At 29.4% G+C, this 14,320-nt stretch overlaps 1 protein-coding gene across 2 annotated transcripts in view; it reads left to right on the top strand.

The window, feature by feature from the left end:
- The first annotated feature begins 530 nt into the window (after positions 1–530).
- The window catches only part of LOC108914801 (facilitated trehalose transporter Tret1-like), a 39,355-nt gene continuing 25,565 nt past the window's right edge, over positions 531–14,320 (top strand). The window contains exon 1 of one of the 2 annotated variants that reach the window (XM_018720692.1): positions 531–588. The gene's annotated coding sequence lies outside the window, so the exon portion shown is untranslated. Of the gene's footprint in view, positions 589–6,484; positions 6,584–14,320 lie in introns of those variants that run through there. The other variant, XM_018720691.1, reaches the window with a different exon arrangement.

A 14,320-nucleotide genomic window follows, 5' to 3' on the forward strand; every position in this document is an offset into this window, starting at 1 on the left:
ATTTCTCGTTGCAAAATTTATTATTTTCTGTCATTTAAATATTACTAAACTAAACATATACTAAGAAAACGCGCAACAATCGATTTCTTTTATTAAGACATATCTTCTATTAAAAATACATTGACAAATTCGTAAACACCCTATTTTTCATGAAACAATTAATTAAATTATTGCAAAAAAATTTCAATCTGATATGTACTTAAATCAAATTTATGGAATGCTGTCTCGGTGCGACTGAATTTATCATCGATCTAGATCTCCCATGATTACCTATTTATCTATTCTTGCCGTTTACAAAAAAGTCAATTGATTAATTTAGATCAACCGAACAACGCCTCCACTGGCAGTGGCAATACTTATTATTCGCCGATTTCACTCTCGCTTATTCACATGGTTACCCACTTGTTAATTGCACAAATAAATATTTCGAATTGCTCGTTTGTGTCTTGGAAAAAACTGAACCTTTGAGGGTTTTCCAATAAAACTCATATATATATATATAAGTAAAACTGACTGTATGAGAAATAAAGTGTGTTGAGAGTTTATTAGTAGCAGTTTTAGTTTCAACATCGTGGTGAATAAAGTGAGGTACACATGAATTCATAAATATTTAAAATTTGTACAGATTTTATTAATACTATTATATCCCTTTGTCCGATTATTTTTTTTTGACTGAATTATTTTTATTATTATATATAATGGTGATAATTTACAACAATGTTCGCGAAAAAATATTCGATTATAGGTTTCTAATACCACAAAACATTATTTCGTTTTTATTATCAAAATCCAAACATGTCAGATTCGTATCGAAAATGTGCTGAAGATGAACAATATTTTTGCAAAAAGAGGTACTAAGTTTAATATAATTGGGTACTTAAAAATTGACAAAGAGGAGTATGAAATGATTAGTTATTTACAAATTAGAATTATACCTAATTATTGACAATGCATGTATTGTGATTTCAAAAACTACAATAGACAGAAATATTGCAAAATGGGAATAGTACATAATTTAATAGGTTTTCAATAGGTCACACAATAAGGTATATGTACTACAAACTGATTAATTAATTGAACACAATACAAAAAATATATTCATTTATAAAATATAGTGAAAACGTTAACGATATTAAAAATATTAAATATTAAAATCAAAAAATACTAACATAACATTCGAAAACGAATCTTATTCATTTGTCTAGGTAAAAAGCTCTATATATTCGTTGTCGTACACAACGGATTAAAAACGTATTAAAAGCTAGGTTAATGACCGAATATTACGAACTCTTGATAAACCTTTGTGGGTCAGCGGTCAGCACCGGTCTGAAAAGGGGTTTAAATAATGATTTGAAAATATTTTTTCCAGCGTAAATATGCATTTTAAAATTTTTCTAATCGCGTATTCGTATTTTACTCATTTCCCCCTATGTTCCCTTATGACATTATGACTGAATCACCCTGTACATGTTTTAATATAAATCAAATCTGTGGAAGATCAACTATTTTAATCAATTTATCAATTTTATAAACGTTAAGATTATTTTATGATTATTATAGTAAATCCTTTTATTAATTCCTTTATCTATCTGCAAAATGTAAACAGTTACCTATGGATATACAATAGTAAACATATTTTTTTGTTTTTAATTATTAGTTGTCAATCAATTTAATTTATGCCATAAATTTTAAGCGAATTTCAAGTTAAATTTCGAAACAATCTCTACCAGACTTGATAAAAAATATATGTGTAGTATTCTATTAAAAAAAAATTGAAATTGAAAAAACCGAAAGCTAGTGCCAGTATATAAGATGCCCCGAATTGTAAAATGGCAAAATTTACCTGGTAGTAGATTTCCTTAAAATAAAAAAAAAATCTCCTAAGCGAGGATCGGGTAATGCTTTTTATTTCCTGAGATATAGGGTGTTCAAGTTGAAAATCCTGAAAATGTATGATCTTTTAAATATAAATAAGTGGAAATGTATGTATGTAGGTATTTCACTATTTCTTCTTTCTTCTTTCTATAACAATATTGCAACTATAAACTAGAAGTGATTCACAGTCGGGTAAACTGAGGAGTCTAGGTAAAATTTTGTTTTCTTTCTTGAGATGCGATTTCTTTTATTTAAAACCGAAATTTTAAAGTTTTTTTTAAACAAAAATTGTTTCACATTAATTATTTAAAATTACCCATTTCCCAAGACAAATTGAAAACTTTGTTAGTCACACTATTTTTTATTAAATATTAAGACGATTTTTGAGTATAATTTTTAATAGATTTTTATTTATTTATCTGTAGGCATTTAAATGTATTTCAAAAATAATTTTCAGGAATTTCAATTTAAACCTAGCGTTTGTCCGTTACAAGGTAGTTGGCTCATACAAGTTGGGATGCATTATACAGGGTGTCCTATCGGGAACTCCGTCGATCGATATCTAGGAAATATTTGAAAATTTGGCAACATGGCAATGCCCCTGGGGCGGACACAACTAAAATATCTAGAATTCTCTAGCACTTCCAGTTATACCGGAAGTCGACACCAACTTCGTTATTTTAAATGGGACATCCTATATATTATAATATTTTCGGATTCTACGTGAAATTTGAGGGTCAGTTTATTAAATATTTCCTATACCTAGGTATTATAGATTTTGAGATATTAATTTTTAAAGAAAAAATTTGAAAGGTGCAAGGATCCGCGGAGATGCTAGTAACTATTTTCAGGAGAGTGATGTCAAGCGGATTTTTGTGACCTGTAAAGGGTATAGATAACACTACATTATGATATACCAAACCAACAAATTAAAATATTTAATACTAGGTACATTTACATTTAATACTAGTATACATTTTTGCTGTTATATTTTGATAACTTCAAACTTTGTTAACTTAAATGGAACACGCTATAGTTTTTTACTCTGTCGTGTGCATATTGAAATTTTCTTTCAAGCTATGTAATCATTGTTAGGGTTGCCTACTTTTAGAGATATTTGCAATTTTATATTTTTTGGATAGTTTTTCTTGTATCAGACCTGTTGTCAAATTGGCCATGACCAGAAACACAAAAATAATTGAAATAACATGACATTTGTCAAGTTAGTTGTCAGATTATTGTTGTGACTGAATAGTTTTTGCCGAAAATTTAAATAAAAATGTCTGGGGATCGTTTAAATTATACTAATGAGGATTATTTAATTTGTTTGTTATTTATGGAAAATGTGACAAAGTAATGTCAAGAACATGTAGAGAATCTGCTGCTTTTTTGTCAACTTCCGGTATAATCCGAAATGCTAGAGAGTTCTAGATATTTGTAGTTGTATTCAACCTAGGGACATTGCCATGTTGTCAAATTTTTAAATTTTTCGGAGCAGTACTAGATATCGATCGACGCAGTTCCCGGAGGGGCACCCTGTACATACAGCATTTTTTAATACTTTTCTTCGTTTTTTTTTTTTTTTGCAGAAATGATAAATTTATAAGTATTGAACAGGATATAATGTAGATCCACCTGACATCAAGTTCCAAATTTAATGCTAATCTACGTGGTCATTATATCAATTAGTTTGTTACTACCGTTACTATACAGGCATTCATTACATTCAGAGTAGCACGTTTCCTTTATCGGACACAATACAGTAGAATATTGCATCATGAAGCTACACTTTGTTTATACATTGCGTGAATTTTAAGTAAAGAAATGTTATTTAAGTACAAAAACATTTAGCGTTCATTTAACCGTAGTACATTTGACAATCGCTGCCCGTACTTTTCGATATAGTGTAACAAAGCTAGGAGAGTCAGTAGCGAATTTAGAAATTTTCATAAGTGTCATTTGCAGGATATATAAAATTGAATGTGATAATATTTGCTATCCCTGAAGTTGTGACAGATTAGGAAGTAGTTAAACTGGGAAAAGGTTGATAATCAATATTTTTAGAAAGAAAAAAAAATAAATGTGATTTTTGTTTTCAAACATAAATAGAAGAAAATTTTCACTGCGACGTTTCGTTCTTCGCTGTTAAATTCCCGAACTAATAAAAGAATAATAAATAATAAAATCTTAACAAAACTATAAGTTACGTTAGAATAAGAGTTACAAAAAATATTAAATTTTTTCGAATTTAATACATATATATTTTTTTTTTGGTACTGATGAACATTGTCTTCATTTGATAAGATTTTTTAGAAAAAAAAGTTAATAATACCTTTACAGTAAAGTAAAAATACGGAAGCTAATAATAGAATATATGTTTCTTAAAAATGAATTAATTATTGCACACTTATTTTATGTCCATAACATTGCAGTTTCTTGCTTCATGTCTATGACCTTAATTAAAAAAGCTATGCTACTGCAATGATGCAAATCCATTAAGGAAAAAAATCGAATGAATGACTGAAAATATAAAGGTCAATGCTGAATACAAGAACTGGAGGGAGGGTAACGCGGTTATAAATTATATTTTCTATTAGATATCAGAAGATCTATTCCTGATATTTTTATATCGTATCCAAGTATGTATATTTTGAACATTAAATGATTCTTTTATTTTATTTTCCTTTTCTAGAACTATTAAATTTTAGATTTTCTTTTTCTTAGGTGTTTTTTTACATTAAAGAGGACATACCATTTTCTTTATTTAGTAAATAAATCTCTTCGTCACAAAAATCAGTCAGAGGTAGATTTTAAGAAACTTAAACTTCACTTAAACTTCCCTACTTGGACTTGGATACTTCATAATGAGGAGTTGATAGATGCATTAATAAAAACATTTTTTCACACTATATGAAACGTTTTGAAATCTTTCCTACTTTTGTTTTTGCAAAGATTTGTTTTTCGTATAAAACTGTTAAATGTGACAACTAATTTGTTTATCTACATTTCTTTTTTAAGTTAATTTGAAGTCAATTCAGAAAATACCTTAAATTTTAAAAATCCATCAAGTTTTGTTTATGTTCCATGACATTACCTGTAACTAAGTTTTGTATGTTTATTTTATTTTTTAGATAATTTCTATCAGCTAACCTGCGTAAAGTACAAATGTCAACATTTTCACACACCTACATATACAGGTACTTATATGAAGAAGTGCTAATCGAATGAAAATAAACCACGAATTGTCATGACAAACTTGTCATCGTCCTACTTGATATAATAACGTTTTGATATATTTGATTACTAATAACCAGTATGTTAAACGCAATGTATAAAACCTTTTTAATATAATGACAAATACAGATATTACTGTAATTATGCATGAATATTAGGCTGTAATGATAAACTTATTTACGCATACATAAAAAAGTATTGAAAATAGAAACTTTTAAGAGGATATGTAAAAAAATGACAAAGTAAATTTTAAAAAGATAAAGATAATATAAAACATCTTAAAAAAAATAAACCATAGAAATTTCAACTAAATTGTTTCTTCAGTACAGATATTTTCAATATTTCCGTTTTAGTTTTTCATTATAGCATAATATTAATCAAAATTATAGTGATTGTATTTGTTAGTAGGTACCTACATATATTAGGTACATTAAATTGATGATTTTATTTTGTCTCTCTCTCTTCTCTACACAAGGTGCTTCTGAAATAAGTGCATTGCTTGAAAAGAGTGGCAGAGGGCACGAAAATAAGCAACTTTTATAATGGTTTAAAATATTACGTTTTAAAAAAAATTAAACAAATTTAAGGCCGTTCCTGGTGCGGCAGGTAGCTGCCTGCACCTTTGATATCGAAGCTGCCGCGCGTCGCAGTGCGAAAGCGCTGATGTCGGTTTTGAAGGTTTAAATCTTTTGTTCGAAAATGCTGAAATTTATTGTGCACGTGCACAAGATGCACAGAGTCGGTTTGCATTTATAATTAATTTTCTTGAAAACGGAAGCATTTAGAACATCAGTTGCTTAATAAAAGTTGTTCATTTTCGTGCCCTCTATCACCCCTTTCAAGAAACGCACTTATTTCAGAAACACTCTGTATAAATATCATCTCTTACAGCAAACTGTAACTTAAAATGACCATGGGCGTGGCTAGGATTTTTGCTTGGGATGGTCTCAAAAAAAGGGAGACACGCAATCAGCGACTTACCGATATAAAATTTCAACCTAAACATAGTTTGATTTGATATTTCGGTAACAAAAAAAATACTAGTAATGGGACTATCACAAACGATCTTCATACGTGAAACTTTTCACAATAGTTGTAGGTATAAACAATTATTTTTATCCACTAATATTTTGCTAATTAGTGGTTTCGACTGGTTAAAGTAAATCCCGGAACTCATCAGTCGGTCAACGGGCAAGGACATTCTTCTCGTCAAACCACTAGGTAACGACACTGTGGTCGTTGCTAAAACTGAAATAGTTCTGTCGGGCGTGCCTGTCACTTTCTCACTTGCGCCTTGTTGCGTATTAAAAATAAATAATACCTGCTCGTTTCAGGTACGCGAAATATTTCATACGAAGGTTCTTCCATTAGAAAGGTTATAGAGGTTTGTTTGATTTTATTATTGTTCCCGTGTTGTGAGTGTGTGGACGCGTTTGTTTTCGTTGAAAGCGTGCCTTCTTAGTAAACATTTAAGGTACTTATCAGTGTCATAACAATAATAGTAGTAGATATAGATATTTGTTTTTGTCCGCAATTTTGATGTATCTTTGCATGTACCTTTTACAAATTTGAATAAATTTTTAACTATAATATAGGATTTATAAAGCGTTGTAAATTTAAATACTTAGTGGAAATCCTTATTCAATTAAACAAATGATAGACAAGCTTGGTTTTAGTGATATGCTAAAATATACTGAAAACTTGAATAAGATTCCTTACGATGTTTAATTTGATTGTTCAATTATAAAGCAGCTCTAGAGATGTGGATAATGTCATAAATTCAAGGAAAAGTTGAATAAAAAAATATCCTTGTAGAAAATAAAAGTAAAAACGATTTCATTTTAAAGTACATCATTTGATTCTATATAGAATCCTCATTGTCTCATAGTTTCTTCACTGGAATTTATTGGACATTAGAATTGTTGTTTTTGCAAAAAAATATGTAGTTCAAATACGTTTCGCTTGTTTGATGTAGTAGTACGTACATATTGAGGGTATGTCAGTTCAATTTAGAGTAACTATCACAAAAAATATATTTTAAAACTTAGATCGAGGCTAAGCGATTGATTTTATAAAGATTATTCTTAAAACTGACTAGAGATTATTATCCCCAAGTACACAAGTGTATTTATATTGTACTTTGCATAAATTTTGAACAGCTTAAACTTCTTTAAATGTTTATGCAATCTGTTATAGTGTGACAATAATCGTAATTGTGAAAAAGTACTAATAATTATTTTATATTATACATTACATTGTACTTTTACTTTCTCTTATAGGGATTAGGCTAATTAAAATTCGCATTCACTCTTCGATAGTAAATATTGAGGTATGCAAAATCATTACTATTTATTTAATATGATAATAAAAAATTCACACCTGGCATAGATATTGACATTAATAACTTATTTTACAATAGCAATAATTTAAATTTTGAAATATTCAAGTGTTTAATTATTTTCTTTTTCAAATGGAACTACATATTAAGATTTTTTGTAAGAATGTAGAATTAAATTATGTTTCCATGTCTGTAATGTTGTGATTTGCAGATAAAAGCATTTCTTTAAATCGAAAGGAAATGGTTTGTTAGCTGACATTAAAACGTCCCACAGGCCACCATATTATAACTATTTTATTTCATAATTTTGCGTTTTTCCATAAAATGATATATCTGGTACATCCAATCCATCTATAACATGGTACCTGAAAAATTATTTCCACATCTCATTGGTACCTCAAATAGTCAGTCAATAGCCCTCTTTGCCTTCAAACAGTAGGAACTTATTATATTATTAAATATTATAAAAAAGCGACTACCTCCAAAACTCTTGGAGATAAGTAAGAACAACCTTATATCGCTAGAAAGAGAAATTATTTCTACATACAACAATGACAAAAATTATTTGCAGTACTTTTTGAAGAAAATATAGGCTATTTCAAATATTCCAAAGTTTAAATTATCCCATAAATGTTTTCTACTGGTCAAACAGATACAGCTTTTCATCGTTGTCCGAAAACAGTTGAATAACTCTAAAACGAAATATTTTAGAGGCAAAGTAAAGACATGTTAAAATTGAATAAGAAATCTGAAAATGCAATAATATTAAAAGTATTCCATTTTAATTGGCCTACTCTATAACTCAAAATATTGTTGGTGTATGAAATGATTTTTGCTTAAAACATTTTTTTGTAAAATATGGAAGTTATGGAATAATGATACTTGTTTGGAGTACCCCGTATATAATTTATCCTGACTGATTTCCATGTCCAAAATCATATTAGAAACAAGAATAAGATATAATTTTTTTGCAAGTTTTCAGTAGTATTTAATAATATGCCAACATGTCAAATATATATTTTTATCATTGGTAGTACGTACTATTACTTTTTAATTTTATTTTAGATATTTACACAAACTTGTTTTTTCATAATTTTTAACAAAATAAGATACCCAGATACCTCCCTGTATTTTAACTCACTGCAAACGATGGAGCATCAGAAATGCTTCATCACGTTAGCATTTTTCCTAACATCAAAAAATAGCTCAAAATCGATGGAAATCCTGATTTTGTTGTTAAAACATGTAGTTAAGATTTTGAAATTAAAGTGCACAAATAGGTGCAAAATAAAAAGTGTTTATTTTTTCTCTAAAATGTCTTCTTAAGGTGTTATAGCCATTTATAACCAATTTTGGGCCTTATTAAAATACCTATAATTCAAGAATTAGAGAAAGTGCAAGAATAAAAAGTTTTTATTTTGACCTATTTAACCTGTGCACTTTAATTTTACGATATTGGCATACCCAGATTTCTGTTTACTATGTTTTCTTTATTTAGTTGTAGGGCTTACGATATATTTCTTTTTAATACCTAGTTAGTTGCATTAATTGGGTCAAAATAAAAACTTTTTATTCTCGCACTTTTTTCTCTAAAATGCATTTTCTTAATGATCAAAATTGGTTAAAAATGGTCTCCACAAGGGGGGATTTTAAAGAAAAAAGTGCAGGAGTAATAAGTTTTTATTTTGACCTGTGTACTTTCATTTTAAAATCTTATCAATTTAAAAAAAAATCGAGATTTCCACTGATTTTCAGCTATTTTTTGAAGTTAGGGAAAGATCCTGAAACGATGGAGCATTTCTGATGGCTCCATCATCTTCAGCGGGTACAAATATATGGGTGTTTCATATTCTGATGAAAAGTATACGAAAAAAAAACAACAAAATAATGTGTACCCATGTTATTAATGATTGGAATTATTTCTCGATTATAGATATATATGACTGCAATTCAATTCAATTCAAATTAAAAAGAATTCAAGACAACATTTAGAATTAATTTGAATTTATGATTATTCGTCATTTTTAGAACTTCAACTTTCAAAAACTCGCTTTGGATAAGATATGTACGTTATTATTTTTATAAATCAATAGGCATCATAACAGATTATGAAAAAACTATTGTATGATGTTCGGAAGTATTTACTATTTCCAAAAAATAGCTTATTTCTGTAGAAAATAAAAAATTTAGTAGAAAAATATTGACATTTTAATTTTAACTCAAACTCATGCAAAAACGGTCTCCAGTGTCATGACGTCTGCTTGACGTCATCATCTATGTTTGTCAACAGTAAACATAAGGTGGTAATATTTTGTGTTGCAAGATTCATTAGTTAAATAAAAATATAAAGTTTCCATAATAGTATATGCATTTTATTTACTCTCAAATAGTACTTTGGTATAATTGTAAGATTCGATCGACTTACCTGTAAGGAAGATCAATCTCAATTATTTGAGCATCGTAGTTCTTCTATGATTCATGTTGGTAGGTGTCCCTTATACATGACGCGCGCACAGGTTTAAAGGAAAAAAGTGTTTCGTAACAGTCCGTTACTACTTATTGATAGCCAGCCAGTTCATTTTGTGACCGAACCAATCGCGCTGTGGGTAAAAAAAAAGAGTGGAGGGTGGGCCCCATCATAGAAGAACTACGATGCTCAAATAATTGAGATTGATCTTCCTTACAGGTAAGTCGATCGAATCTTACAATTATTTTTCGCATCTCCGTTCTTCTATGATTCATGTTGGTAGATGTTTAGAGTAAACAATTAGCGCGATTAAGTGCAGTCAAAAAAGTTTCTAAATTATGCGCTATTTTATAGTTTTATGAAAAAAGCTTCTCAAGTAAAATAAGAAGTACTTATATTTTATCAAATTATGACAATCAGAAGAATTAGTGGCTTCTTCTCCTTACTGTTTTCATATTTGATCTAAATTGGTTTTTTAAAACAAACCTTTTTTTTTCCAGTTTTCCTTTATTATTGACCATATATTACTTATTATGTATCATACATTATATATTACATATTATATATCATACACCATATACCACATTCTATATGTATATCATATAGGCTATACTATATATCATATATACAGGCATACACGTACATACATATGTACACATATATTTTGTTATGCCTAGGTCAACATTTCCGTTTCGAAGAACAATGTTGTAATAATGCACAATTCCGGTTCATTTTATAATAAAGAAAATATTAGAAAAATACTGTTTTTTACTATAGAGTTCGACAAAAGATATTTCTGAAATTTCTCTTTCAGTTATCATTTTGATTTGAAACTTTTATATTTTCCAAATTGTTTATACTCCATCTGCTTATGCAAAAGTAAGAAGTGAAACGAGTTTAGGTTTTATATCTTTTTACAAATGGTAGCATTTTCGAAAATTATATTTTTCACAAAAGAAGTAGAACAAGGTTAGGATTTCAAGTCACGGAATACTTGCTGTAGGTTTTCGCAATAACCTTAATTTGTAGGATACTTCTAATTATTAAGGGCGGAATAAGAGTGTTGCTTTTCAAACAAAATATAATCATGATTTAAATTCTTTTATGTAAGTACACCAATCCTATATATATTTACATATATTTGGTACAAGCATAATGTCCTTTTTTTTTTTTCTATTTCTATATCGACCAAAAATTTTGGTGATATCGATGTTTTATTGTGATCTCCAAATGGGAGAAGTAAACTAAAGTAATTCATAAAGAAAAATAAATATATTTACATGTGTATACCTTCTTTTTTTTTTTTTTTTATGGAACATTAGAAATCGTCGCTCCTTTACCAATTTGGTAATGTGGAGGTACTTGCAGCTTTTTAGGTTTTGACTGAGGACTGGCGTAAAGTACAGATTATACAGACACGAGGATTATATATACATTATTTGATACTATGAATGCTTAATGGTGATAAATCACAAATTCCTGGGGATAGAATTTTTATCACCTCTGGACATCAGAAAGATTATAGCCATTTGTATGTACTAACCCTAGCCCTACTAAACTTTGCTACTAACAGCATGTCCAATGCGTCACAAGACCTGAGGGAAGCAGATTGCAGCACCGCTTTTTCCTTAATGATGGTGACTGCGCATGCTCAGGTACTCATGACATAAAGAGGGTGCAATATTTAACCCCTTTCTATATAAATATTATTACAGAAAAAAGGGAAGCAATAGGTTTACATTTTCAAGCTAATTTAGATAGAGTACCATTGGGAAATAAAAGAACTGTAGCTATTTGGAACGTTTTGAATTTCGTCTTGATATTTTGTTTCAGAAACATCAGTAACTTAGTATGACCGAAATTTTTTACTTTGGACTTTAATTCAAATTCAAGTCAATGTATAGTCCACTGACATAATAGATATAAAACACATATAAATGTAGTTATCTATTTCGTGATATTTGATGTATACTTGTTATATAAGTGTGATATTAATTGTTGCTTTGATATGTGAAAGCCAAATTTTTCTTTGATTCATAGCCCAAAGAACGTAACTGTAAAGTTACAGTATGTTGAATAAACATTCTTAAAGGAAGCCGTTTTTTACAAATTTGTCTCTGAATGGCATTGGTATATGGCTACTAATGTAATACCTCTCCAAGTAAGATGCAGTTGCCAATTTTTGCTATATTCATTTTACTAATTGATTTAATATGTCCATGACAAATTAGATTAAGACATTAATTTTCAGCCAAAGGAAGCAACTAAATGTCTGAACTTATATTTTAAACTTCCTAAACATCCTTTTGATTTTGTCTGTCGTTGATGTAGTTTTTAGATAGGATTATTTCGATATTGCTTGTACTAATATAATTTGTGTATTATACCTTCAAATGGTATGTAGTTCATCTTAACAGATGCAAGCTTTTTGATTTGTTTGGCCACAATAAACAAAATTCCATACTTGGTAAATTGTATATTTATATGTACAGGCATATACCTAGATATACACTGTAAATAAATCGATCTGAGTGAAATCCATTGGGTGACATTATTGAGCACATTTTCAGTCAATACTGGGCACCTTGACAACTCTACACATTTTTGATAATATTTGAACCGATAGTTTTACTCATAAAATTTTAGTTGTATTTACTCATACTAATAGAGGAAAATTTCACTCAATCGAGTGGACAGAAATTGATACATTATTGAATGAAATTGGGTGAAAATAGGTCAAATGTTCCTTACAGTGTATATTTTTTTTAAACTTTTATAAATTTCGTATGCTTCTTAGGTTGTAACTCTGGTTAATATTAATATTTTTATTCATACTATCAGGCTACTCTTCTTCTGACCTAATACTTCATTTAAGGTTTCGTTACGTAATTGCTTCCTAATACTTCATTGAAAGTTCCCTTATTATCATTTATCATTTTGTCCTCTCCTCAATTGCTATTTTTTCATACACTTGTCATAAATGAAACAGTATGTATAAAAAACAAAACTTGATCGGTCTTTTTTTTTTATACTTATAGAGACACAGAGGAGTTGCTCAATTAAGTTTTCTATAATAACATGTCACTCTGATGCATCATGTTTGATGATAGTGCCATACCTAGTAATCGAATGTTTTTTTTTTGCTTATATACACATACGTACATGTATGTACACACCTATATTTACATTTACATTTACATTTTACATTTCTCTAATTTATATAGATTATTTTAATCAATTATATATAAGGTATTAGCAAAACTGCGTGTATAATTCGCATTAAGTTTCATTGTAGAACAGCACCTACTGAGTGACAAAACAATGCACTCATTTTTAAATTTCATGTACTCTATTTTCAATAATTTTATTTTATCTACATCAAAGGCTCCTTTTACCAGTAAACTCTTCTTCACATCGCTCTTCTTATCCATACTGCTCACAATTTCCGCCCCTCCCCCTTTGTTTTTTGGTATACTCTCTTAATTTTTTTTTTCTCGTCTTTTACACTGTTTAATATGACGTAACTATCTCCAGGAACTCGTACTAAATACGACATTAATTTGTTGAGCACCTAATTCACTCTCATCTGTAAAAAGTTGTAAATTTCTAATTTTTGTTCGAATTAAAAGGGAGTGGTGAGTATTAGTATATACTAACTCACTATTTTGGGAACACAGTACAATCACTGCTTCTGAAAAAATGTAGCTTTAAGCAGATTATTTAAATTTTGCTATGTAAGCAAGGCAAAATTATAATAGGAAGCCTTTAGAACGAAAAATCCACTTTGCGTGTATACCATGGTATGCAGAGGGTCAAATAGCAGTAGAATTACGCCAAAATGTCTAAAACAAGTTATGGGTGACATGGTTAAAATAACTACTAAATGTTTAGAGATAGATAGACTTTGCATGTAAAAAGAGTGAAACCCACACTTTACATGTTTTATGAAATGCAAACAAAAAGTCAATACGATTAGACCTTATTTAGTCGAATTAAAGCAATCGCATAGTGCCCCAATATTCTGCAAACAAATTGTCCGTGGTCAAAACACCAAAACGGCTAAGCCCTTTTAAGACAGTCAAAACGACCGTATATGCCCCAAATATTTGGCAAACAAAAAGTTTGCGGGCAAAGTAGTTAAAACAACTACGATATAACTAGCTAGACTTTCCATTCAAGGGAGTGAAAACCACTCTCGACATGTCACATGGAATGCGGGCAAAAAACCAAGCGGCTACGCCCTATTAAAACGGTCAAAACGACCGTACTGCCCCAAATATTTGGCAAACAAAAAGTTTGCGGGCAAGGTAGTTAAAACAACTACAATATGGCTAGCTAGACTTTCCATTTAAGCGGAGTGAAAACCACTCTCTACATGTCATATGGAATGCGGGCAAAAAACCAAG

The sequence above is a fragment of the Anoplophora glabripennis genome, unplaced genomic scaffold, assembly GCF_000390285.2.
Source record: "Anoplophora glabripennis isolate ALB-LARVAE unplaced genomic scaffold, Agla_2.0 scaffold935, whole genome shotgun sequence".
Taxonomy (NCBI): Eukaryota; Metazoa; Arthropoda; class Insecta; order Coleoptera; family Cerambycidae; genus Anoplophora; species Anoplophora glabripennis.